The sequence below is a fragment of the Podarcis tiliguerta genome (assembly GCF_965153285.1).
Source record: "Podarcis tiliguerta genome assembly, chromosome: 7".
Classification (NCBI taxonomy): domain Eukaryota; kingdom Metazoa; phylum Chordata; class Lepidosauria; order Squamata; family Lacertidae; genus Podarcis; species Podarcis tiliguerta.
Genome location: NC_139540.1, coordinates 69586190 through 69613632, shown reverse-complemented (window position 1 = coordinate 69613632; position 27443 = coordinate 69586190). Strand labels below are relative to the sequence as shown.

At 41.9% G+C, this 27443-nt stretch overlaps 1 protein-coding gene across 8 annotated transcripts in view; it reads left to right on the top strand.

Annotated features, from left to right (window-relative positions):
- The window catches only part of LOC310681635 (uncharacterized protein), a 192608-nt gene that overhangs the window by 104981 nt on the left and 60184 nt on the right, over positions 1-27443 (top strand). For 4 of the 8 annotated variants that reach the window (XR_014513417.1, XR_014513418.1, XR_014513420.1 and 1 more), the window contains exon 4: positions 21762-21833. The exons of 3 other annotated variants lie outside the window; for them this stretch is intronic. The gene's annotated coding sequence lies outside the window, so the exon portion shown is untranslated. Of the gene's footprint in view, positions 1-20071; positions 20122-21761; positions 21834-27443 lie in introns of those variants that run through there. One more of the 8 variants, XR_014513421.1, reaches the window with a different exon arrangement.

Below are 27443 nucleotides of genomic sequence, written 5' to 3'. Positions count from 1 at the left end.
CAGCAACAGGTGTTTCAGAGATGTACCACTTCTAATACAAAGCCAACATGGCCCCAAACTGATAATTGAGGATTCAACTTTTTACTTTCTTCCATTGTGAGAATCATAGAATTGTAGAGGTGGAAGATACCCTGAAAGTCCATTTGTTTTTATTCTTTGCTTCCAGTTCCTTAAACACTTACTGATCTACAAGAGGATTCCTCTCCTTTTATTCAATTATTGCTAACTTACTGCTAAGCAGTGCTTTCCCCCCTATAATAATAATAAAAATGTTTAGGGGTACTCTCATTTTGACTCAAGAAAATCACCATTTTATAGTTCAAATTGGGGAAAATACATACAGTAAATGGGCAAAAGTACAAAGAACATGCATTACCTCATATTACACAGCCCACAGCTCACAGTAACTTCCACATTGGCATGAGGTTGTGTGCACTAACATCTTCCCAATTCCTCTGCTTGCTGTTGGTGTCTGTCGCCAGATATAGTCCTTTCAAAAACCATGAATTTATATACAGTGGTACCTCGCAAGACGAATGCCTCGCAAGACGAAAAACTTGCAAGACGAAAGAGTTTTTTGTTTTTTGAATTTCCCTATGGGCTTGCTTCACAAGACGAAAACGTCTTGCGCCTTTTTCTTAAAACCGTCAACGCATTCCTATGGGAAACCGTGCTTCGCAAGATGAAAAATTCACAAGACGAAAAAATTCGCAGAACGAATTAATTTCGTCTTGCGAGGCACCACTGTACACCGAAGGCTTAAACAAACTCAAAGGAGGCCTACCAATTTTATAAGCATTAAGTTGGCTACAATGTTTAAATGCTCTTGTTGCAGTCAGTATTAAATTCATCTGAGAGAAGCCACGTCCACACTCACTTGTTGAAATTGGGATGTTCTTGATGGAATATTCTTTTTAAAAGGTACTCAGAAAAGTAGTTTTAGTTTCTTCTCCCGTTAGATTCACAAAATGTTTAGGGGTATGCGTACCCCAGCGTCCCTCCCAGAAAAAAAGCAATGCTGCAAAGTTTACCTAGGGTCTGCTTGATCACTGCTATCTATTGCCTGCTGGCACACTCAAAGAACATTAAAAGTTTAGTGAGATAGGACTTGCCATTGCAGAAACCATACTATGCTTCATCAAGGTTTGCTATTTGCTTTGTAGTTAAATCTTTAACAATGCTTACCACCAGTTTTCCTGGAACAAATGTTAAGCTAACTGGATTAGAATAGAAGATCAGCATTTTCACATTTGAGTTCTTTAATAACTCTTAGATGGATTTCCTATGATTATATAAAATGGTCAAGGTGTCCAGAATGGGGACTGATTGTCCTCGTTTGGGGGGGGGGTGTTGGAAACTCAATGTACAATTCAGTCCGAAACATTTTCCCTATGGTTAAAGTTAAAATAGCCCAAGAGAAACATTTTCATTACCTGTCATAAGGATCCATCTAAGCAAAAGTCAGTCACAGTCTTGACTGTTACTCAACAAACTCTTCCTGGACTTGGGACCTTTCCTGTTTGTGACATCATACACGACATCAGAATATTGTGTTTCCCAAGATACTTTGTGTCCATGCCAACAGAAGTAGCCAACAAACCTTAAAACTAGGTAACCTTAGACTATCTAGCAATTTTGATGTTCATTTTTGATCTGATTATTTCTGCTTGAAGAAGCGCTAATGGAAACCTTTGTCTGTTTCCATTATTTTAAACCCCAACCATGAGTTGATCCAAGTATAGTTTCACTTTTTGTGTGTATTCATCCTGTTGATTAGTTCCACTTTTATGAAAAAATATACCTGCGTAATTTTTGTTTTGTTCAGAAAAGCCTCATGGTGCTACGTCCTGATCTGAATATCTTACTCCCCTCCCCCCTAAGGTTTTTTTCACAGTTAGTTTTTTACATGGCCCGTTTTTTTTATGCTTGCATGAACTGGTCCACCACTTCTCTTGCCTGACGCTCTTGAATGCAGTGGCTTACAAATTCCCCACCACAACCTCTAAAATCACTGCTGAGAAGCAATAACTATATTTCTGCAGATTGATTGAAAACCTGACCAGGTGAACTTGCCCTCATTGTATCTTTCTTAAAAGGTCTTTAAGCATTGGCAACACCACACCACAATTAATCCATCTTTTACAGTCTTCATCTGATTTATTAGCCATTGTTTCTTTGTTTTGTTAGACGTTAGTTGTTGTTTTTTCCCTTGCCACAATTTGGTTGGAAATGGCATTGGGCAGGATCTCAGACATAAAAGGGGACCATAAGGTGGTGATGTATCAGCTCTAGTCCTCAGCATGGGTGGGTACTAGGCCTGATGTCACACTCCTCAGTTTGCCAGTGGGATCCCCAATTTGTCTGCAGGTATACTGGCATGGGTGATTTCTGAACTAAACACCTGAAGTTCAAAGGGACGTGGGTGGCGCTGTGGGTTAAACCACAGAGCCTGGGGCTTGCCGATCAGAAGGTCAGCGGTTCGAATCCCCGCAACGGGGTGAGCTCCCGTTGCTCGGTCCCAGCTCCTGCCAACCTAGCAGTTCGAAAGGACGTCAAAGTGCAAGTAGATAAATAGGTACCGCTCCGGCGGGAAGGTAAACGGCATTTGGTGTGCTGCTCTGGTTCACCAGAAGCGGCTTAGCCATGCTGGCCACATGACCTGGAAGCTGTACGCCGGCTCCCTCAGCCAATAAAGCGAGATGAGCGCCACAACCCCAGAGTCGGCCACAACTGGACCTAATGGTCAGAGGTCCCTTTACCTTTATCGGCAGAAGTCTAATCTTAATGAGTCATTAACTTGATCCTACCTGATAAGAGTTTACCTGCATGCATTCATTTTTTGCCACTCTCTATAGCCCAAATGTCAGAGAACTTTATACAGCTTTCCCCTCCATATAGGTAAGAGAGAAACGTTTTACTTGATGATCTTAACAGGGAGTGGCAGACAACAGAAATCTTGTGAGACCATGGTACTTTTACTGAGATGGAAGACATTGTAATACCTGGTGAAAATACCCTTTCTCCCCTCTGGCAAGTACACAGACATCATCTGGTAGCTGCTCATTTGCAGGCCAAAGAACTTAACTATACTTGAGAGAGAGAAGGCAAAGTAGCTCAGATAGCAGGAAGTGTCCAGTGTCCCAGTGCAGCTTATTAGCTGAGCTGTGTGTCTCTGAGGACTTCCTCTGGATTTAGACAGAGTGACTGCTGGTAGCTGAAATCTCCTTGCTAGGTAAGCAAGTCCCCTAATGAATGCGGAAAGCCTCTCCTGTGGCTTTGGCTGTTTGAATTGCAAATGAAGCTGTTGCTTGAAAAAAACACACAAAACCCCCCACTCTGCGTAAACAGGAGACACTTACCACCTGCATTATTTGTTTATATGATCTGACAAAGAGAGAGGGAGAGAGATGCAAATGATGCTGCAGGATACTCCTTGTAGATTAGCTTATTAATGTAGGGTGAGGGAGCAACCTGAGAGTTAAATGGCACTGCCTAGAGATGGTGGGTGGGAAACCTCTCTTAAAAATTAGGTGTGCCGAAATGGCAGCATATGCAGCTACAAAAGATAATTTGCATATTTTTTGATATTGTTGATTGCACATTATGTATCAGGTTCCCTTCTTAGGCTGCTCAACATCTGAGAAGAAGACAGGGAAGATGGGGAAGAAGCAATCTCTGCTCTCTCTCTCTCCTAAGAATAATACTACAGTGGTACCTCGGGTTAAGTACTTAATTTGTTGTGGAGGTCCGTTCTTAACCTGAAACTGTTCTTAACCTGAAGCACCACTTTAGCTAATGGGGCCGCCGCGCCGCCGGGGCACAATTTCTGTTCTCACCCTGAAGCAAAGTTCTGAACCTGAAGCACTATTTCTGGGTTAGCGGAGTCTGTAACCTGAAGCTTATGTAACCCGAGGTACCACTGTAATATTAATACTAATACTAATACCCTACGCATATGGCTGGGTTTCCCCAGCTACTCTGGACAGCTTACAGCACAAATAAAAACATAGTAAAATGCCAAGCATTAAAAACTTCCCTATACAGGGCTGCCTTCAGGGGTCTTCTAAAAGTTGTGTAATTCTTTATCTCCTTGACATCTGATGGGAGAGCGTTCCACAGGGAGGGCGCCACTACTGAGAAGGCCCTCTGCCTGGTTCCCTGTAACTTTGCTTCTCGCAGTGAAGGAACCAGCAGAAGGCCCTCAGAGGTGGACTTCTGTGTCCGGGCTGAACGATGGGGCTGGAGATGCTCCTTCAGGTATAAGTCAATCTTATTGCCATCCCTTTAACTAAACCCTGAAAGTCACCCCGAGAGTTGGGGGTATACCAGAAAGCAGTTCATGATGTGGCACTTGGTTTCAATGATATTCTTTGCCATTTCAGCATCTCCAAGAATTTTGAGATCTCTGCAGCAATGGCTAAATAAATAATAAATATTAGTGACTGAGGAGCATTTCATTTGGGGTCTGTATCTTAAAAAGTGAGCCTGCCTAGTTCACAAGTTTCTGGACTTCCACACAGATCAGAATATAGCTCACGGTCAATTGCATAGTTCACTGACTTTTGTCATACATTTTCAGTTCCAAAAACAAATGTGTATTTTAAGGAGGAACTGAATACTTTAAAAAATATGGATTTTAGGGGAAACAAAATGCTTAAATTTAAAACTTGATCATTATGTACATTTTTAAAAAAATACTCTCAGTCCACAGCATTAACTGACTTGCATGGGGGAATGCAAAGGAATCGTGATATCTTCTCACATTGTATCAGTTGACACATTTCATCCACAGGAAGGTCAGCAAATTTTGCGTTATCAAATGGTTGATGACATGCATATGTGAACCATCCATTCACGACAATTTGAAGAATATGTGCCCACTGGTAAGTTAGAGATGTGCTAAAACAGCCACATGGCTGCTTCAACATGGACTGGTTCATAAATATAGGGTTCACACTTTGTGACTGAAAGTACATGTTAACAGGCCGGCACAGATATACTACTAGCACACAAAGAACTTCATATCACCTCAGTCATGATTCACTCATTTCACACTTTTGTCTGCCAGTCGTCCACTTCACAGTAAGCAGGAACAGATAAATCAGGATTGACTCAACCCACACATTCAGCATAGAGTTTTGGTTTTATAATTCACTTTGACTTAAGTTAAATGCAATGAAGCAGGATTGGAAGTCAAACAATATGCAGTCTCTCTCTCTCTCTCTCTCTCTCTCTCTCTCTCTGTGACTAGTAAACATATCTCAAAGCTATCCTGGCAAATTAAATATGCCAAACTTTTAGTTTTACCCTCTCAAATCTCTTTTTGTGAGATGAAAATTTATTTTCTCGTTACCATTGTCCATTAATTTGCTGAGGGAAAAGATCTCTGCAAATGAACTTTAGATATATAGTTGGAGTAAATCCTCAGATAGCTCAGAAGTGGAAGAAAAAGGTGAAGCAGAGACAAGAATAAGGTTAAGGAGTACTCAAATGAGCTTAGAGGTGGCCCCTTAATCTCTTTTATTAGAGTGTGGACATTTAGCAGCATTTAAAACCCCTATAAACCAAAGGCATAAAATTAGACTTCTGAGTCATTTGGACATTTACTGTCGGAGAGCCAGATTTCAAACTATTCTTCTTCCTGAACTAGAGTTTCACTGCTGAGACCATGATGAACATATATGAGGTCTCATAGCTGCAGTTGTGAAAAAAGCTTCTGTCAGCATGAAATTCTAACTTCTCACTGGTGCAATTCTAACTTCTCATCATTTTGATGGCTGTACTAATATCTACTCTAGATTTCAGGCAGCAGCTGGGATTATATGGAGAACCTGCACCCTAGTGTACTTCTATTCCCCCTCCTCGTAATATCTCCATCTTTGCTGTCATACCCATAAAGGAGAAAGGGGAGATGGTTGATGCTCCTCTAGACCCCCTGCAATACAGAAATATTTTGCCCAACATGAGGCTTGAACCCATGACCCTAATATTAAGAGTCTCAGGCTCTACTGCCTGAGCCACAAGGCTATGATGTGCAAAATGTAAGGATGGGGGAGAAATTCAGCACAGCTCGCATTTAAGGATGAACCTAGCTTCATATTTTCCAAAACAATACACTAACTGGAACACAGCCATCTTTTTAAATTTACACTTCTTCAAATTTTGCAATGCCTTTCTCCAGGCAATATTTTTTAAAAGCATATACTGAGGTAAAGTGTGTTTAAAATGCATATTTGTGTGAAAATAAGATGCCAAAAATGCATTATAGTAAGGGAAATAGCTTTGCAAAAAAAGGGGGGGACACACCAAACCCTACATTAGGCAAAGTGTCATAAAAATGTGTTTATTAGGAGAATATTGCAATGAAATGCTGGTGGAATTCAGTTGGCCTTTTTTTTAAAAAAATGCAATCTGGTGTGGAAATGTGGAGTCGTGAATGTAAGTGTGGAGGAAATGGGAAACTGAGAGCAGTTTTATCTACCTCTAGCAAAGTACCACAGGTTTAGAGTGATGCAGATTATAGTAGCATTTCAGCATTTCCATACTACCCTGCAACACCTACAGGGATCCCAAATTATATCCTGAATTATTATGCTGGTGGTAGCAAGCTGCCACTTATTCATTCATCAGTTATCCCAAATTGCCCATGAGGTACATCTGGAGTGCCTGAAAGACACAGTTATGCCTTCCCTCCTATATGGGGAAAGTGTGTTACCAAAAAAATGAACTTTCCATTTTAGATGGAAAGCTGAAAAACGAGGCCTTTCCCTCCAGATGTTTATCAGATAGCTGTATTTTTGCTGTAAATTTAAAGGTTGGGGAAAGGCAGATTTTTGCCACTACTTCTTTTCTTTTTGCTTGAGAAAATGTAGGCTCCTTTTCACCTTCTTCCCTGTTTAGATAAACTGCAGAATTAGGCACCCTCAGCTTTCCATAATAATCCACTATCATTCCCTGTCAAAGCAAAGTGTAGTGGGCAACCGCTAATTTAATTTTCCTAAGTATTTGCCCATCTTCCAAATTCCTAAAGGCCAGCTCTAATGAAAACTCATTCAACCGAAGAAAAACTAATTCAACCATAAAACTGCATTTTCCCGTCCTATTAAAAACTGCCAAATTAATGTTAGTAGCAAAACAAACAGACAACAACAACCAAAAAACCTTGCTATTATCTGGCATTATTCTGCCAGTTTCAAATCCGGGCTTCTTTTCTCTTTTGAAGTGGTAGCAGAGTGACTTATTCAAGGGACCTTGCTATAGTGTATAGCTGTATTGGTTTTCCTTCTGCTAGTCCAGGCTTTTTATAGGAAGTGTGTGTTTTTGCCACCTAAGGACTACTTCCTTCATGCAAATTTCTTAGCTGAATGGATAAACTGTAACAAAGAAGAAAAAACTGGGAATAGGTTACACACACACACACACACACACAGAGAGAGAGAGAGAGAGAGAGAGAGAGAACGAACAAGAACACCTAATATTGACTCACCTATTATTTTTAGCCTGACCCTGACAGATTATCCTGAGAATCAAGTGATTGTGTCCCACCAAAATTAAAATGTTCTCCACCCATTGTAGATAAACCACATGCAGACTAATAAATATACATTTTTTTAATTTTTTTTTTAAAAAGCGTTAAAAGGGTGAGAAGCAAGCCTTACAAATCTGGATGTTTCATTTGCTCAGTGATATGTTCTGTATTTTAAAGTTATAGCTTTGAAATTTACTGACATATTTCTTTTGAATTTGGAAAGCTCCTTTAATGCTGGCATGCGTGTGTGCGTTTATATTTTTATTTCATGAACTGCGTTGACGAGATTTTTAACTTGTAAAAGGTGACCTGAAAATAACTTTTTCAGAAATTTCTTTTAAAAGAACAGGAAAAAGGCCTATCTTTTCTGAGAGTTTTCTTCTGGCTCATCCTGGTGATGTGTTTTGTCTGTGTTGTATACATACACATTGTATTTACATTGTCATCTGAGAACCACGCAAAACCGTGTTCTCAGAACCAGCCATGGTGGATATATTCAGCTCCTCCTCCTCCTCTAAAAATCAAACTCACCCAAGAATCAGAGAGAGTTTTACATGTGCACAGGGGACACCAATCACACACAAAAAATTGCAAGACGCAATCAAGTACCCATCAAACAAAAAAGGTTCTTGGCAATCAGTGAGAGCTTCTTTGAGAACTAGGGTAAATATGAATTAACTCTGTAATTCTACAAAGCAATTGGCTTTGAAATGCATGTAGTTTTGCAACCATCAATGGGCACTATACCGAAATTAAGGGGTTTAACATTGAAGAACGTTTGTGCATGTACCTAGAAAGCAGCATGCTTTGGGCATCTGAGCTGCTGAATGTTTTGTTTTAAAAAATAAAATGTAATTAGACTTCACTTCACAGATGAAATTCTTTTTAGAACTGTTCATAGCTGTCTTCAGTTGTATCCATTACACCTCATGGCTTTCTGTCCTTAACTTTACAAAGCTGGGATGCAATTATGACTGGAAGGCCCGAGGTGTCAGGAGTTGCTCTAGTCTAGCAAGACTCCAGCTCCCTCTTTGAGCTTCCACTATCTCAGCTGGCCTCCACTCACAACATTCTCCTGCCATATGAGAGAAGGCTCTCCTTGAGGTATCCTATGGATGGTAGACTATACCATCTGGAACTTTCAAGGTAAAGCTTCATGGACAAAAGGAAGTGCAGTACATAACTAATGCTTGGACTTGTTGCCACAAGGTCTGGTTATGGCCTCTATCTCAGATGTATATGGAGGGCTACCAGTCATGATGGCTATACACAGCCTCTAGATTTGAAGAAAGTACACCAGTTAATGCCAGCTGCTGAGGAATAATTGTTGGAGAGGGCTATTGACTTTTTGGGCTGTTTGAGGGTTGCTCAGATCTGTAAGAAGCGCAATATCTGTGTAGGTGGCCATTTGGCCTGATTCAACAGGGCTCATCTTATGTACCAATGATCTGGCCTAGTTGAACAATGACCTTGTCCTTAAATCTGATGTTACTGCTCCCATTGTTGCAACCAACAGAAATGTGAGCATCACTCTTTTTCCGTTTCTTCTCTCCACACCCCCACTCTCTCCTACAAGGATTTATAAGCCCACTAAGGGCAGATGAGTCTCACCCCATTAATTGCAATTCCTGCTGTCAAGTGCATGCCTTATGACTCTTTCAACAACTCCAGCCGCTCTGCTTTACAGTTGCAACTCTGTTGTTTTTCCTCTCTTGCTCTCAGTGTGTTTTATCTAATGATCATGCCTTGGGCAAAAACAGTAAAGTGTAAGAACAATGACCAGAGAAAATGGAGATTCTGAAAGCTTTGCGAGTGCCCACTTTCAAATGCCAGTAGTCCACACAAAAATCACTTCCCCTGCCCATGGCTTAGTGAAGAAATGTAGATTAATTTTGTCTGAGTGCCTTTATGCATTACGGGGCTGTGTTGTACTGGGGTGGGGTGAATGGGAAAAAATTCATTGTTTAGACACCTCTGGGTAGCAGTGATTATGCTCTGAGCAAAGAGAAGTTAACCTTGCGGCCATATTCTTACTGTCCATTGATCATGACTGAAATGCAAAGCGATTTGTTTTTCTTTTGTATGTTCTTGTCTCTGTGTAGAGTGCTAAGCCCCCTCTGGCAGCGCTTTCTCTCTGCCTGCTTTTTACTTTTACAAACCTTTAAGATTTGTGGACTAGATGAAAGAGATCAGAACTTTTGTGTGTGGTCAGCCAGTAGTCTTCTTGTGGTAAAAAAGTTGCTATTGGCTTCTGCTTTTTGGATGTTTCTCTACAATGAGGTCAGACAGCAGTAATTTTTGTCACTGTATGCAGATCATGGCAGATTTCTTATCTAACATTACAGAGAATCACTCTTCTGTCAATATATCTGAATGCTCTCACTTCACTGCAGGGTATATGGCACCACTGATAGTTATTTCAGAAAAATCTACTAGTCAGCATTTACATTAAAAAACCCCACCCACAAATTTACTTCATTTTTATCCTGTATACCAAGAAAGATATGTATGTGTGCTGGTGAGGGGATGTGCTACAAGATAAATCTAGCACAATATTGTGGGTTTATTTTTCAGATTTATTTCGGCAGTTTCTCACTTACTTCGGGAATAGCTAATGTGACAGCCACTAAATGTTTAGATGAGAACTCCCATCATCCCTTGCTGTTGGTGACATATGCTGGGGCTGATGGAAGTTGGAGTCCAGCAACATCTGGAGAACGTTTCATTGCTGTCCCTGACTTACTTTCAGATGTAAATGGCAAGCCACAAATAAATGGTTTGAGGGGAAACCCTATTGCACATTATCCATTATCAGTGTTTTCACTCTCCTTGCACAAATCATTCCCTTTTTTATTATTTCAGCGGGGCTGGATAAAAGAAAAAAGAAAAAGTTGGGCAACTTATCAGAGTCTTTGAGCATCAGTCTGTAAACACAAGCAAGCCATTATGCATGTATCTGTTGTTTCTTTCATCCAAAAATGCAGCATTAGAAAGAATTGTTCTCCACATGGTTTCCCATATTAGCTAAGCAGATTATTATCATCATCATCATCATCATCATCATCAATAATTTATACACCACCCATCTGACCAGGCCTCCCCAGCCACTCTGGGGGGCTTCCAAGAGGATATTAAAAACATGATAAAAGATAAAAGATCAACTATCAAAGACACTCATAAGCAGCACATGAGGACATTTGCTGACAGCCACTGTTGTTCCCCAGAAACTAGATGTGGAACAGAATATGTTCCATCCACATTTTTAAGTGAACCAGCCTAATTTGCACCACACCAACTAATACAAAAGCAGAACATAATTAGCATTCAGATTTCACACATCTCTGATCTTGTGATGTACTTATCAGCTCAAAAAACAAAACAAAACCCAAAATGCATTAAAATGTGTATTTTAAGCAGCTTGGATGTGGGAACTGGAACTCCTAAGTGGGAAAGATCCTTCAGCCCCACACGCCCCGTGGGGTCAGCCACCTGCCCTCAAGTGATCCATTTTACTTTGCCTGTATGGTTTGCAATCAAAGCATATGGGCAAAGAGACAACACTTTGCAAGTGGTAACAGTCAGTTGCATACCCTCCAACATCAGGGTGATCCAAATCGGAACACTCATTTATTATTGTTATTATCCTGAGCTCTCACGGGAGCCAGCTGACCCACGCCAGAGCATGAGACCAATGGCAAACATATTTTGGTCCATTGCTCTGGCATGACACAGCTGATTCAAAAAAAGAGCACCTTGGGGTCCCACACACTGCTGTGATCCAGCTTCTCATGCGAAAGCACCATACCAAAAATGGAGACATTATTCCAGGGTCCAATCAGAAGCCAGGAATGGTTTCTGTAATTCCAGGATGTATCCATTGGGATGGTTGAGCAGTATGCAGTTGGGCTCTGCAGGCACCAATGATGCTCTAATCAGCTGATAATTGGTGTTTCAAATACACACACACACACACACACACACACACGTATATACAGTGCTTTTTTCAAAAAAATAAATGTTTAGGGGTACTCTCATTTTCCTACTAATATTGAAATACTGCCCCTCAATGAGGCCAAACTTAGATTCACAAAATGTTTTGGGTATGCGTCCCACCAGAAAAATGCACTCTATATAAATTTTTATCAAATTTTCTAATTTACATTTCAAAATATTCATTTAAAGGTAAAGGTAAAGGGACCCCTGACCATTAGGTCCAGTCGTGACTGACTCAGGGGTTGTGGCGCTCATCTCACTCTATGGGCCGAGGGAGCCGGTGTTGGTCTGCAGACAGCTTCCGGGTCATGTGGCCAGCATGACTAAGCTGCTTCTGGCCAACCAGAGCAGCGCACGGAAATGCCGTTTACCTTCCCGCCAGAGCGGTTCCTATTTATCTACTTGCACTTTGATGTGCTTTCGAACTGCTAGGTTGGCATTCATTTAAACAACCTTAAATCAATGACTTCCCTTCCCTTCTTCTCTTTGCATGGTTCATTTTGCATACCATACACCCCTGCATATTTTACATGAACTAAACCATTCAGTGATCAATTGTTACATCCATCGAAACTTATATACACTGTTGAATTTATCTTAGTGCTACCAGTGTTTTTAAAGAAACACAATTTTCACCCATATCTTCAAAAAACATTTCCCAGTCTTCTTTAAACGTACATTCTTCTTGTTCTCTTATTCTATATGATAAATCTGAAAGCTTTGCGTATTCCATCAGTTTAAGTTGCCATTCTTCTTTGGTTGGGACCTCACTTGTTTTCCATTTTGGGGCTAACAAAGCACGGGCCGCAATAGTAGCATACATAAATAGTCTTTTTTGACACCTGGGAATTTCCCTCTGAATTATCCCCAACAAAAAGGACTCTGGTTTTTTGGAAAGGTACTTTAAAACATTTTTTTTTTCAATTCATTATATATTGTTTCCCCAACATTCTTTTACCCTTTTACAAGCCCACTAGGTGGTTGCAAATCCTTGTTCCTATTGAATCCTATGCAAATAACCAGCCCCATTCTGTTCCCCAAGCTACTTGCAGATACCTGAGCTTGAAACCTATCCCTCATGTCACACAAAGATTGCCTCCATATATCCCACCTAAAACTGAAAACCTTCCAACATTCAGAGTCCTCCCCACACCCACACTGAACTACACACATCCGACATCCCATGCTGAACATTCAGGTCAGATTTGGGGTTGGTGCAGGGAGCATACAGGGGGAGGAGAGAGATTTAGTGGGATTCAGCCCCTTTTCTCCCTGCTGAAATATGGGCTGGCATTCTGCTGGGTCTTCAAGACAAGCATTTTCTTGAACTTGAACTTTCTGACCTAGTTGCTTTACATGTTCCTTTAGCCTTTTTAATCATTATACTTTTGTTTTGTTGTATGTTTTAATTATAGGCAATGTTTTGACGTACTTTTGATTGTGCATCTTAATTATGTGCAGACATTTTATGATTGATTTTATACTTAGAAGCCACTTAGAGGACGTCTTGGCATGTAAGTGGTATATAAATTTGATGATATTGTTGATTATGAGGATCCTAGCCATATCAAAGCTGGCTGGGAGTGGAGAGAGATATTTTTCAATGGCAAGAGAATCTAAATTTACATTTCAAGGATTCAGCCATAACATTGAAGATAGGTTGTGAAAATGGGCATTGGGAGGCAATGGCTCAAGTTCAATATTTCCATGTGTCTGGGGTGGGGTGGGGTGTATTCATATATAGAGTTTTATCTAGTTATTTGTTTTTTTTAAAAAAAAGTGGTTTGATTTTTGTGAAGTTGAATAATTTGGGGGGGGACTACGTGGGGTGCTGCTGCACAAAACCAGGAAAATGCCCCACAATGTTTTGACATCTTTGATGTGTTTTTGTTGTTTTGGTTTTAGGCAATGTATAACAATGGCTAACAATGCATAGATTCAAGAACTGATGCCATGTGGAAGGCCTTAAGTTCTAAATAAATGGTGCTAGATCTTGCTTTTGTCTGGAAGTTGTGCTCCTTGCCTCTCACATCAAAGCCATTTCACCCATACATGTATATGTTAATGATTTTCAGAGGGGAGACCATTGCCCTTTACACATAATTTGAAGACACTCTGGCTTTTATTATAACTGTACTTAACTGCATTGGATTGTGATCATAGTGTTTTGTTTTCTTCAAGGTTATTAATTTCATCCCTTAGCACACTTGTAAAATTTATTGTATGGATTTCCTTTTAGAAGAAAGGATGAAAGACTTGGACGGATGGATATGACAAAGCTTTTTCGGAAACTAAAGACTGGCTGTTACCCTTGCAGATCTTAACACATTTTGATCCCGATTTGCCAATACAATTAATGCGTGATGCATTGTGAATCCCATGTGGGGTGAGAGCAGTCACATCCCACATTATGCTCACAGTAGAGGAAAAAACCAATTACCTTTGCTTCAAGGACACTGAGCAAAGGAGGAAGCAACTAAGCTAGAATCGAATGGGAAAATAACCATTATCCTTCAGAATGTGTAGGTTTCATCTGGACTTATATGGATGAGATTTCACACTTTTGGATGATCATCTCTCACTCAAATATTGGTTGGACCTTATTTGGCTATTCCATCACCTAGTAAATGGCAAATGTGAGCTGTTATCAATATTGATCCTTAGAAACAATGCTATACTAGATGGTTCATCAAAATTCAATTTGCCTTTCCAAAACTTAGAAGGAAATGTTAACTGGAGGAAACCTCTGCTTTTGGGGTAACTTGAAAAACCAAAAACTAATATTGCTTAATTCAGAATTATGAACCTATGTTCCATATGGGGGGAAATATGCTAAAAGCTGTGTGTGGGTTATACGTTTTCCCACAGAACTGCAGAATTACTTATCTCTAAATGTTAAGTGCCACATGTTTAATCAATTTAGGCTGTGCATTTAGTTGGAAATAGTGCTGTTGTTGATTTGCTTTTCCTGCTAGATAACTTAAGTTGCAGGACATAACTCCAATATTGACAATATTGCTGTAGTATTTCCATACCTAAGCATGATGGCACCTTGATGAATAACTAGGCGCCAGTGCCTGAGCACTCATTCATTCATTTTATTAAAATCTATCTGCCCTTCACCTAAGGATGTCAGGGCAGTTTGCAATATAAAAATACAAAAATACATTGCATAGTAACAAACAAGCCAATACCCCTTGCCCCACAGTTTAAAATGCCATAGATAATTTAATTAGCCATTCATAAAGCTTGCTGAAAACAGGGCGATTTCCAGCTCAGTTTTTGAAAGAGTCAGAGATCCAAGGCATGTCTGCTGTTTTCCTAGTAAGAATGGAGCTACCATGGAGGAATCTGGAGATATGTTGGGTAAATCTAATCTTGGTCCCATGTCAGATGAACTTCACCCCAAACTCCGAATGGATCCATGAGATTTACCACATTTATCCTCTAACGTAGCCCCACAGTTTACCATTAAAATGGTAGATCTCAGACACTATTAACATCTTTAAAACAGCTCTCCTCTTGGGATTTCAAGGGTAACAAACCATAGAATTGTAACTTCAAATATGGATTTTTAAAACTAAAAGGAGAGACAATCAACCTTTGTCTGAAAATGAAATGTGTTGTGCATTGTGATAACATCGCCACCGATGAAATTGGCTCACAGCAAGTAAACATTGTTCCTGGCTTTGCTGCAGTGGCATCACAACATTGCACGAGATGAGGCTTATATGCTCGCTGGATTTTAGGAGCAGACTGAATTTTACTCTCAATCACAATTCACTCTTGACTGTGAGGGTTTTGTCTTTGTTTCTTTGTTTTGTTAGACGTTAGTTGTTGTTTTTTTACCTTGCCACAATTTGGTTGGAAATGGCATTGGGCAGGATCTCAGACATAAAAGGGGATCATAAGGTGGTGATGTATCAGCTCTAGTCCTCAGCATGGGTGGGTACTAGGCCTGATGTCACACTCCTCAGGTTGCCAGTGGGATTCCCGATTTGTCTGCAGGTATACTGGCATTTCTGAACTAAACACCTGAAGTTCAAAGGGACGTGGGTGGCACTGTGGGTTAAACCACAGAGCCTAGGGCTTGATGATCAGAAGATCGGCGGTTCGAATTCCCGCGACAGGGTGAGCTCCCATCGCTCGGTCCCAGCTCCTGCCAACCTAGCAGTTTGAAAGCACGTCAAAGTGCAAATAGATAAATAGGTACCGTTCTGGCGGGAAGGTAAACGGCATTTCCATGCGCTGCTCTGGTTCGCCAGAAGCAGCTTAGTCATGCTGGCCACATGACCTGGAAGCTGTACGGCCAATAAAGCGAGATGAGCACCGCAACCCCAGAGTCGGCCACAACTGGACCTAATGGTCAGGGGTCCCTTTACCTATACTGGCAGGGTGATTGCTGAACTAAACACCTGAAGTTCAGTGTTGTGACAGATCCATGCCACAATGCCATGCCAACCCCACTTGTTTTGCTGTAATCAATGAAGTTGTGGCCTGCTTTAACCTGCAGATGTGTTTCTGATCATTTTGTTGCCCAACTCTCATCTCTGGGACAGCCTAATATACCTGCCCCACAAATAAATCTGTAGCTACTCTTTCAGAAAGCTGATTTGGGACAGATTGCATGTGAACCTAGAACAAGTGAACTCCTGTGATAACTTACTGGTGGTGGACACATTTTTGTAGTGCTTGGACTTAGCCTGTTGCTCCCAAAAGTTTGTTGCTTCGGGTGGTCCCTCTCCTTCCTTCGACAATTGGGATTTGACTCTGTATTAGCTATGGCAAAGCAAAGACCGTCCCCCATCCCCCCAGGATGTTTTGGTACACTCATGCATGAACATACCTGTCCACCTTATTCCTCGTGCATTTCCTATGATGATCCATTTCAATTAGCTGCTTATTTTCGGAGCTTGCTTGTAGTTAAACATCACGTGACTTCCATCTGGCCAGATTTAATGTGTTGTCTTCTCAATTGGTTTGGGGTAGATATGTCGATGTCCCTTTCTCCTTGAGGTTTTGTCCTTGTAATAACTAGGAGGTCAAATGTGTGAAACTGGTTTGTTTGCTTTGTCTTTTTTCTTCTTCTAAGTGCTGCAGTTCTTCAGCAAATGATTGCCTCTTTATTGGCCAAACTACCAGGGAGTTCAGCTCAGTTTTATGTGGAATATTTGCTGGGAGATAAAATCCCATGGGTGTCATTAGTAGAGGCCAAAAATTTAACAGTGACAGTGAGGCAATTAAATATCTGAAGCTGGAAGGATTATTTTTAGACGCTGCCTAGGCCATTTGTTATATTGTATACATGCATACTTAAGCCAGTAGCATTTATATATCTTGCTTTGTGGTTTGCTTTAAACTTATGATTATGTTACATTGTATGGTTTTATTCCTGGTCTTATGTTTGCTCTGTTGCCCATAATAAATAAATGATTACGATGAGTTAGCAAAACCCAGCCAAATAATAATAATAACAATAATAATAATATTTATATCTTGCCCATATGGCTGGGTTTCCCTAGCCACTCTGGGCGGCTTCCAACAGGATATGTAAAACATTAGAAAACATAAAACATTAAAAACTTCCCTAAACAGGGCAACCTTCAGATGTCTTCTAAAAGTCAGATAGTTGTTTATTTCCTTGACATCTGGTGGGAGGGCGTTCCACAGGGCAGGTGCCACTACCAACAAGGCCCTCCGTCTAGTACCCTGTCACCTCACTTTTCACAGTGAACAAACCTCTAAGAAGGCCCTCGGAGCTGGACTTCAGTGTCCAGGCTGAAAAATGGGGGTGGAGACACTCCTTCAGGTATACTGGACTGAGGCTGTTTAGGGCTTTAACGGTCAGCACTAACACTTTAACTTGTTCTCGAAAACATACTGGGAGCCAATGTTTGTCTTACATGGTCTTGTTGGCCACTCCCAGTCACCAGTCTAGCTGCTGCAGCATCACTAAGTCTTGTCAATTTCAACGGGAAAGAAAGTCAAGCAAACACATAATAATCTCATTGAACTCAGTGGATGTAAGTGTGATTGGATCTTACCTTACCCACGGGCCATAATCCAGTGTTAGAAGTCCTATTGAAATGAATGAAAAACTGAGCTGAAACAGAGAAATGTACACATTTTTGTGTGTGCAGTGATTTTTCAGGGAGTGTCTAGAGAAGTTGTAAAATGGCTTACAGGGAATGTCTCTGTTGCTGAAGCAACCCATTTGACACTACAGTGGTACCTCGGGTTAAGTACTTAATTCGTTCCGGAGGTCCGTACTTAACCTGAAACTGTTCTTAACCTGAAGCACCACTTTAGCTATTGGGGCCTCCTGCTGCTGCTATGCCGCCGGAGCACAATTTCTGTTCTCATCCTGAAGCAAAGTTCTTAACCTGAAGCACTATTTCTGGATTAGCGGAGTCTGTAACCTGAAGCGTATGTAACCTGAGGTACCACTGTATAATGAGTTGAAAAAATGTATGTAACCTGAGGTACCACTGTACCACTTTTGCTGCACTGAAACTGCTGTAACACGGAGTAGCAAAGTAGAAACCATCATGTATCCAACCCTGAGTTGGTTTCATAGTGCCATGATGTCATCACATTCACAATGTGATTCTTTGGATGGGACTGTATTGTGAAGAAGAAAGAAGCCTTATAAAGAAAGCTTTTTAATCAGTGGTAGGGAATCTCTATAGCTTCATTAGGCTTGGCTGTAGTTACAGTTTAGCTGGTAATGCTCCCCCCCCCCCCAAAGCACACCCAGCTTCCTCAAACCTGGCATCATACTTGATTGATATCATAGGTGGGGCAGATAAAGACATGGCTGCAAAGGAACAACTGGGAGCTTAAAGTGTACACCCAGTCATTCCTTTGCAAGCAGGGCTTCCTCAATGCAATGATCAGCACTGACCGGGGGTCCCTCTGGGATCAGCTGCAATAGGGATTTTCCCAATCAGGAACTTCCTAGTGCAGCCAATGGGGCTGTTTGTAACTGGTTGGAATACAACTGCCTGCAAATGAAGTTCAAGGTGCTGGCTTTCCGCTCTCATAAGCTGAACTTCAGTTGCAGGTACAGTGGTACCTCTGGTTACGTACTTAATTCGTTCCCGAGATCCGTTCTTAACCTGAAACTGTTCTTAACCTGAAGCACCACTTTAGCTAAGGGGGCCTCCTGCTGCTGCCGTGCCACTGCTGCACGATTTCTGTTCTTAACCCAAGGTACTATTTCTGTTCTAAGTTCTTAACCCAAGGTACTATTTCAAGGTTAGCGGAGTCTGTAACCTGAAGCGTATGTAACCTGAAGCATATGTAATTCGAGGTACCACTGTAGTTTGTATTCAGACTGCTTAGACTTCAGTGGAGATGGCTCTCCTTGTTGATGAGTTGGTTGTCATGAAGAGTCAACCAATAAACTTGCATTGCATCCAGTTTCTATTCAAATTACTTACAAATGGAGTTCAGAGGGGATGACTCTGAATCCCCTGACTGGTGAAATCCAGCTGATTGGTGGGAAAAGAGCCATTTGCTTTGAAAGAAAACACTCAATGTTGCGTTAGAAAATTGAGTCATTCTGGCTAAGTAAAAAGCCAAGGAGGAAAAAAACAAAAAACAAAAATTAGCTAAGTCTAAAGGCTAAGTGCGGGTTGCACTGTGGGTGCAGAGACTAGCACTTGTAGATCAGAAGGTCAGCAGTTCAAAACCCCCGACAGGGTGAGCTCTCATTGCTCAGTCCCTGCTCCTGCCAACCTAGCAGTTCGAAAGCACATCAAAGTGCAAGTAGATAGGTACTGCTCTGGTGGGTAGGTAAATGGTGTTTCTGTGCACTGCTCTGTTTTCACCAGAAGCACCTTAGTCATGCTGGCCACATGACCTGGAAGCTGTATGCCAGCTTCCTCAGCCAATAAAGCAAGATGAGTGCCGCAACCCCAGAGTCGTCCACGACTGGACCTAATGGTCAGGGGTCCTTTACCTTTAAAGGCTAAGTGCCCTGGGGTAATCTTGAGCATGTTTCTGGAAAATGTAATAACACTTGTTCAGTATACTGTTAACAGTTGCATCTCTGAAACTCGAGTTCCAGACAACAGGAAACTCTTTTAACTACAAAGTAACAGACAAAGCCTGAGGTTAAGCCGGATGTCAAAAGCTTGAAAGGCAAATCTGCAGAAACATTAGGTCATGCTCAATGCAAGTAGAAGAATGCAGGAAATTGGAAACGGCTTAGTGGGGACAGAGAAGGGCAGTGGAAATTTCCCCAAAATGCATAGTTAAGGTCCCTATCAAAGGTTATAATTGGGTTATACGTACTGCATAAAAGTGGGACAAACTAGGAAGGAACGGGGGCATCAGGAGGTTGCTTATGTGAAACTATAAAAACACATGCGTAATCTGTTATCAGGGTCTCTAGTCTGCACCATGAAGTGGATGAAACACCATTCTTGGACATGAATAAAATCCTCTTGCTTTGCTCCTTGTTGCCTAGTTATCGATTTCTGCTAGAGAATGAATGTCTAAGTGGCAAAGTTCCACAACAGTGCCGATCAGCTGATTTGTGCCGGCAGGTTTGGAAGTTGTCCCCTGAGACTGTAATGATGCTACGTGATTGACAGGTGGGTGGCCCTTCCTGCCAATCAGTGCTAGCCCATGGGAGATGTTGGGAAGGAAGGAAATGACCCACTTCAACAAACTTAGCTCTGTTAGTTTGTGGCCAGCCTGCTTTGTGCTTCCATAATTAAACTTTGCAGGGCTAGCCAAAGACATTTTTCTGCCTGAGGCAAAAGACTGGATGATGCCCACCCCTTCCATGTATAAAACCAATCAGAATGGCAGTTTCATATATTTCAGCTTTGGTTATGGAACAGCAGCATCAAATGCATCATTGACAGTAGGGTAATTTAAAGAGCCCAGGTCAGGTAACGTAGCTACACAGCTCTTATCTCCATCACCTTGTAGTTGGTCCCCCATCCCACATCCCAGCATCTGTCTCCTGAAGTAGCCACCTCATTCTACCTAATAGTAGGGCCAGACATGAAACTACATAAAGTTTAAAACTGAAATATTGTCAGACTTTTCTGTTACATGCCACCTTTTCTGCATTTCTTTGTGTTCTTTTATTAAACTTCATTTTTTATTTAAAAAATATATTACAAACATTCTATTAAATAAACATGTTTGCATTGATTCAGTCATCTGTGAAAAAGCAAACTTCTCTGTTTATTCCCAGTAGAATGTGGATCTAAATTCATATCTCCATCCAATTGCACCCCATTGAAGTCACAGTAACTTTTGCTATGGCTGGGGATTTATATTCCTCACACAGAACCTGTAGTTCTTCTCTGAAGCTGAAACTAGATAGGAGCCACATTCTTTCATTTTGGCTACAGATATCTTGCCATTATATTTTTCTTTTCTTTTTCTAAAATGACCATATTTTGTTTTAGGACTTAATATGAAACCTTTCCTTTATAAATAATTGGAACCTCTCAGACTTGACTTTTCCCACTCCAGGCCTTAGGAAAATAGGAAGCTGCCATATACTGAGTCAGACCATTGGTCCATCAAGCTCAGTGTTGTCTATGTTACATGGGACACAGGTGGCACTGTGGTCTAAACCACTGAGCCTCTTGGGCTTGCTGATCAGAAGGTTGGCGGTTCGAATCCCCATGATGGGGTGAGCTCCTGCTGCTATGTCCCAGCTCCTGCCAACCTAGCAGTTTGAAAGCACACCAGTGCAAGTAGATAAATTGGTACCATTGCGGTGGGAAGGTAAACAGCGTTTGCATGCACTATGGTTTCCGTCATGGTGTCCTGTTGCACCAGAAGCAGTTTAGTCATGCTGGCCACATGACCTGGACAGTTGTCTGTGGACAAACACTGGCTCCCTTGGCCTGAAAGCGAGATGAGCACTGCAACCCCATAGTAGCCTTTGACTGGACAACCCAGGGGTCCTTTACCTTTACCTTTTACCTGCCTATGCTAACTGGCAGCAGCTACCCAGGGCTTCAGTCAGAATTTTCTCTGAGTCCTACCTGGAGCCAGGGGTGTAGTATGGGTTGCCAGTAAATGTTGTGCTCCCCCGATGGACTTGGCAACGCTCAGTCCCTTCGCCAACCAGTGTCTAATCAAGGGGGTCTCTCCTTGCAAACTAGCCTAACCTGGGAGCAGAGTAACCACCTGAATATGACTTTTTAGTCTAGATATGCTAGTAATGAAGCCCATGAATCCAAAAAAAGTTGTTTGTTCTTTCCAGGTCTTCTGCTATTTGGACATGGCCATGGAGCCATGGGATGGTATCAGGCCTTTAATTTGAGCCAGAACGTGAGTTTAACCAAAAACCCTGCCTTTTGAGACCATGCTAAAGAAGAGAGTAGCTTTACACGTTTACAACGCTTGCAGGTTTTCCTCACCACTCAAACCAACTCCCTCACATATAGAATATTCAGACCTCAACGTTTTTAGAAATGGAGCACTCAGAAAACTGAGCTATGATTTGAACCAAACGACATGGTGAAGCCCTTCAAGGACTGCAAGTGGAGGGTTGCATGGCTGAATTCTTGCCCTCCTCCAACCTCAAAATAAATAAATAAAAATAAATTTTAAAATCTCATCTTGATTGGAGAAAATAACTCAGAGGGAAGAAAGGCTTGCGATTAGCATTTTCCTTTCTCTGCATGTCCGTGTTCACTTTTTAAAAGTTGTGCTTTGTTCTTAAGAATCTGTACCTGAGCACAGCACACACAGCGTGACAAGCTGCCCTCGGTGTCTCTCGTCATATTCTTCCTAGATATTGGCAATTACTGTTCCCTCTATTGCTGGGCGGGATCCAGAGAAGTGATATGTGTGCTCAGGAAAGGTACAGCTGGGCTTTGCTACTTGTTGTCCCTGCAGCAATTCCCAGTGCTGTTTAAAAATACGAAAATGCCTATCTCTTCAGCAGAGGGAAATGCTATACGGGGGGGAAATAGATGAATCTCAGGCTAAGCATGCCTTTTTCTCTTCCTCCTCGACAGACACACACACAGATGTGCATATCATGGATTTGGAGCCTGTCCCAGACTTTTAAGATTTAAATTGAAAGCTTAAGCTGGAACTGTTTAATTTGCTAGCTAAAGATCAAATTAGATCCAGGAGCAAAATGGTATGTGTGTATGAATATACATATATAACAGATGCAAGCCATGATGCTGAATTAAAATATAGATTCAGTCATCCTTCACAATATTTAGGGTTTTTTGTGTTCCCCTACGTGATTCTTGGGACGTAGGTGGCACTGTGGTCTAAACCACTGAGCCGAGGGCTTGCTGATTGGAAGGTTGGCGGTTCGAATCCCTACGACGGGGTGAGCTCCTGTTGCTCGGTCCCAGCTCCTGCCAACCTAGCAGTTCGAAAGCATGTCAAAAGTGCAAGAAGATAAATAGGTACCGCTCCGGCAGGAAGGTAAATGGCATTTCTGTGCGCTGCTCTGGTTTTGCCAGAAGCGGCTTTGTCATGCTGGCCACATGACCCGGAAAAACTGTCTGTGGACAAACTTCAGCTTCCTCGGCCAGTAAAGCGAGATGAGTGCCACAACCCCAGAGTCGTTCGTGACTGGACTTAACTGTCAGGGGTCCTTTGCCTTTTTTACATGACTCTTATTGTCTTTGTGTGTCATCTGCCAATCCTGCTGCTTCCTGTACCATATATTTAAACAACAACAACAACAACAACAACAACAACAACAACAACAACATAATAATAATAATAATAATAATAATAATAATAATAATAAACAGTAACAATATTAAAACTAATCAGTATTATTATCCAGTATTGTTACTATCCCATCCTCTATATTGGATTATACAGTCCTTGGAAGTAATAGGTTATATTATTATTTATAGAAATAATTTCCACTCACCCCCTCCAAGAGGTGGGCGGAGTTTGCAACACTGCACGGGCTTACCTGTCCAGGTGCCACCCACAGTGCTGCAGGGTGGCTGTCGCCCTGCCCCCATCTTGGTAGGATAGTGGGCTGCCGGCTGGGGATGGAGTGATACCCGAGAAAAGGGCCAATGCTCTTTGGCCCAGACTCACTTTGTTTTGCTTCCAGATGCACCCACCCAACCCTTCCTAAAATATAACATGGTCTTCTTTTGCAGGCTAACCTCTTGCTTCCTAAGTCAGTGGGCGCTGCTACGGTCATAAGATGGTTGCTATATTCAGATCCAGGAAGGAATTTCCCTGCATTGTCAGGTTTTGCCTTCCCCGTAGCAATTCGCCACGACTTTGGCGGTTTTAGACCTTGGCCGGTATCCTCAGAGGTCAGCAAACTTTTTCAGCAGGGGGCCGGTCCACTGTCCCTCAGACCTTGTGGGGGGCCGGACTATATTTTGGGGAAAACAAATGAACGAATTCCTATGCCCCACAAATAATCCAGAGATGCATTTTAAATAAAAGCACATATTCTTCTCATGTAAAAACACCTGGCAGGCCCCACAAATAACCCAGAGATGCAATTCAAATAAAAGGACACATTCTACTCATGTAAAAACATGCTGATTCCCGGACTGTCTGCGGGCCAGATTTAGAAGGTGATTGGGCCGGATCTGGCCCCGGGGCGTTAGTTTGCCTACCCATGATTTAACTGAACATTCATCACAACTTTGGCGGTTTGGGGCCTTGTTCGGTATCCTATAGTCTATCTTCGAGATGGGGGGTAACATCTTCAGGCACCCCCATGCAGCAGTGTTTGCAGGGCCCATTAAAGGGTTGATTGTGGGAGTCACTGGCCCTAGAGCGGTGGCATATAGGTCAAACTCCTGGCTTGGTGAAGTGGGAGGGCATGCTGTGTAAGTTCGTGCTTAACTGTCCCCTCCCACTGCTCCTGATTGCCCTGCACATCCTCAGTCCCTGTTGGGTTGAGACGAATACCTTCCAAGGCCTAAGCCAGGGTTTCTTACACCTGAAATTCAGTAAAGTTGTGGCCTAATTTAAACCCATAGATTGTTGTCATGTCTCATTTCTGGGGGGTAGGCTCCACGGACAGGGTTTATCGCGTGGACTCACAATTGGATGGCATTTAAAGGCTATTGTTCACAAATATTTAGACCTGAAAGAGTAAGAAACTTTCCAAATTGCAGACTAATAGAACTAGAAGCTTAGTCCCTGATTTGCTATCTTTCAATCTGCAGGGAATATCCCTGTAGGATATATACATATGCATAAAGATATTCCCACATCTGCAAAAATGAAAGCCAATTTTGTCCCCTCGACACTCTCTTGCCTTGCTTAGGCGCAGTCAGAACTAAATGAATAACTGCTTTCATTTAGCAGACTCAAAGATCATGTTTTCTGATGAACACAACCTCTTTGACTGTAAGAAATGGGGAGGGGGCCCCCCAAGCCTAGCAAAATGTATCCTAATAAATGGAATTGACTTGAATCCTCACTATAATCTTTGGGTAGTCCTTCAAGATAAAAACTGTGAAAATGACCTTTACTTTTATGCTTTTGTTGTGTTTTTAAAGTGCCCAGCTTGGATCATCATTTTTCTGCACTATTTATAATCCCTTTTTTATGGGAAAGCTGGCCTTTACAAAAATTGTAGATCTGGGCAGAATACAAATGCATAAGCAGATTCTTCCACTTAGCTAAAGAATTGAAGTAGTAAAAGGAATCGCGAGAACACCCCGAAAAAAGGGCAGATCTACTAAATGTTCATCATTCCGACCAGTAGTATTTATAAAGAACAGGGTGTTATTATGTTGATGACTCAAAAAGGAAAGGATGTTCCAAAAATAATCCTTGGCTTGAGTTATTTAACTCTTACCTGAGATTTCCCATCTCAGCAATGTGATAAAAGAAACATCAGAGGGATTCATATGACCGCCTATATATTCAGGCCACATACCCCACCATGTTCAGGGACCATGTCCTCTGCATTTCACTAATAGGTAAAGGTAAAAGTACCCCTGACCATTAGGTCCAGTCATGGCCGATTCTGGGGTTGTGGCGCTCATCTTGCTTTATTGGCTGAGGGAGCCGGCGTACAGCTTCCGGGTCATGTGGCCAGCATGACTAAGCCGCTTCTGGCAAACCAGAGCAGCGCACGGAAACACCGTTTACCTTCCCGCTGGAGCGGTACCTATTTATCTACTTGCACTTTGACGTGCTTTGGAACTGCTAGGTTGGCAGGAGCAGGGACCGAGCAACAGGAGCTCACCCCGTCGCGGGGATTCGAACCGCCGACCTTCTGGTCGGCAAGGCCTAGGCTCTGTGGTTTAACCAATAGCGCCATCCGCATCCCTCATTTCACCAATAGGGATAGATAAATCTTACAATTTTAGTGCTTCTTATTTTCCCCTCAGTCTTAAATTTAGTTGTTTTACAGTGGGAGCCTGATATCATCATATAGGCTCTCCATGTGTTTTGGAACCCTGGAAGACCAATAAATTGAGTTTAGGTGTTGATGAGATTGATATTCCAAACCAATGAATTATGAACTAATTGCAGACAAACAAAGAATCATAAACATTGATAACTGCAGTCAATCATTTCTCAGTGTTCCATCTCCATTTTCTAGTGATGACAGGTTGCAGTATCGCATTAAAGATGTGCAAATCTTTTGCCTGATTGGTTTGGTCAGAAACGTTTCCTGGTTCTCTTATGTATTATGTATTTTATTTGTACTTCTTTTGCTTGTCTAAATTCTTGGGGAATACAATACAATTCCACATGTGTCTCAGAAGAAAGCCCCATTGGGATCTTATGGTAAGGTAAGTGGGCAAAGGTTTGCAACCTTAGCAAAGAGGTTGAAAATATTAATAAATAAGTGTCCTGCTTTGGGACATTGAGTAGGTATATTCAGTGAAAACCTCAGGTAGTTTGAAAGTGGTAATAATTAGTTGGGTATGTCATGGTAGAACTGCTTTATCAACCATAGTTGCTCAGTTTTATTGACATAATTTGCCTAGTGGATTAAAATATATAGCTGATTTTATCTATAGGCACCTGATGCTTTTTAAAAATGGATACATTTAGAAATTTACAAACTGGGCACCATGGTATCAATATATTGATTCAAAGTTGTAAAAGGTGGATAATAATTAGGTTGCTTAAGCAATAATTTTACCACAGTCAATACCAAACCATGCTTTTGAGTACCACAGCAGAATATTAGAGGCCCTGCAGCTCTTTCCAAAGTTTTCCAGCAGAAATAGTTTGATTATAGACATGATGTAAGAATCTTCATTAAGGTAAAGGGGGGAAATGTGAGCTCCATGTGCTACAGGAGTGAAAAGGCCAAATTAAGGAGTCTGGAAATAAAATACCATATTGTCATTAAAAATAATAAATCAATAAATCAATAAAATCTATGGCCTGAGTCTATAGAATCACAGAGTGGCAGAGTTGAAGGGTCAGCTAGTCCAACCCCCTGCAATGCAGGAATCTGAAGTAAAGCATCCATGATAGTCAAGATATCCAATTTCTGCTGAAAAACCTCTGTAATGGTTCTAGGGGTTGCTCGTGCGTAAGTTGCCACCACTCCTGGCTAGGTTACCTGGTTGAACCCTTTCTGTCTGGACAGCCTCAAGTTCCGTGGCTGCCTCAGTCGCTGGCAGAATCTGTCAGTGGGCGTTTCTTGAACCTTTTCCAGCATAAAAGCTGTTTGACGCCCAGTCTTCTCCTACTCTCCCTGCGCGGAAGTCTTCTGCGCAGGGAGGGTGTGTCCGTACTCTCTCCGCTGGTCTCCGGCGAGGAGTCCTGGAGCCACCTCTCCGATTCCCCCATCTGCCCCCCTTCTCCACTGGTGTTACGCTGATTTCCTTCCCCAGCGGATGGGCTGCCTCTCTCCCTACTGGGACCCTCTCCGGCATCCCTCTGGAGCCTTCTCTCCGCCTCCAGCTCCAATGGCAGTTCCCTGACAACCTCCAAGGAAGAAGAGTTCACCACC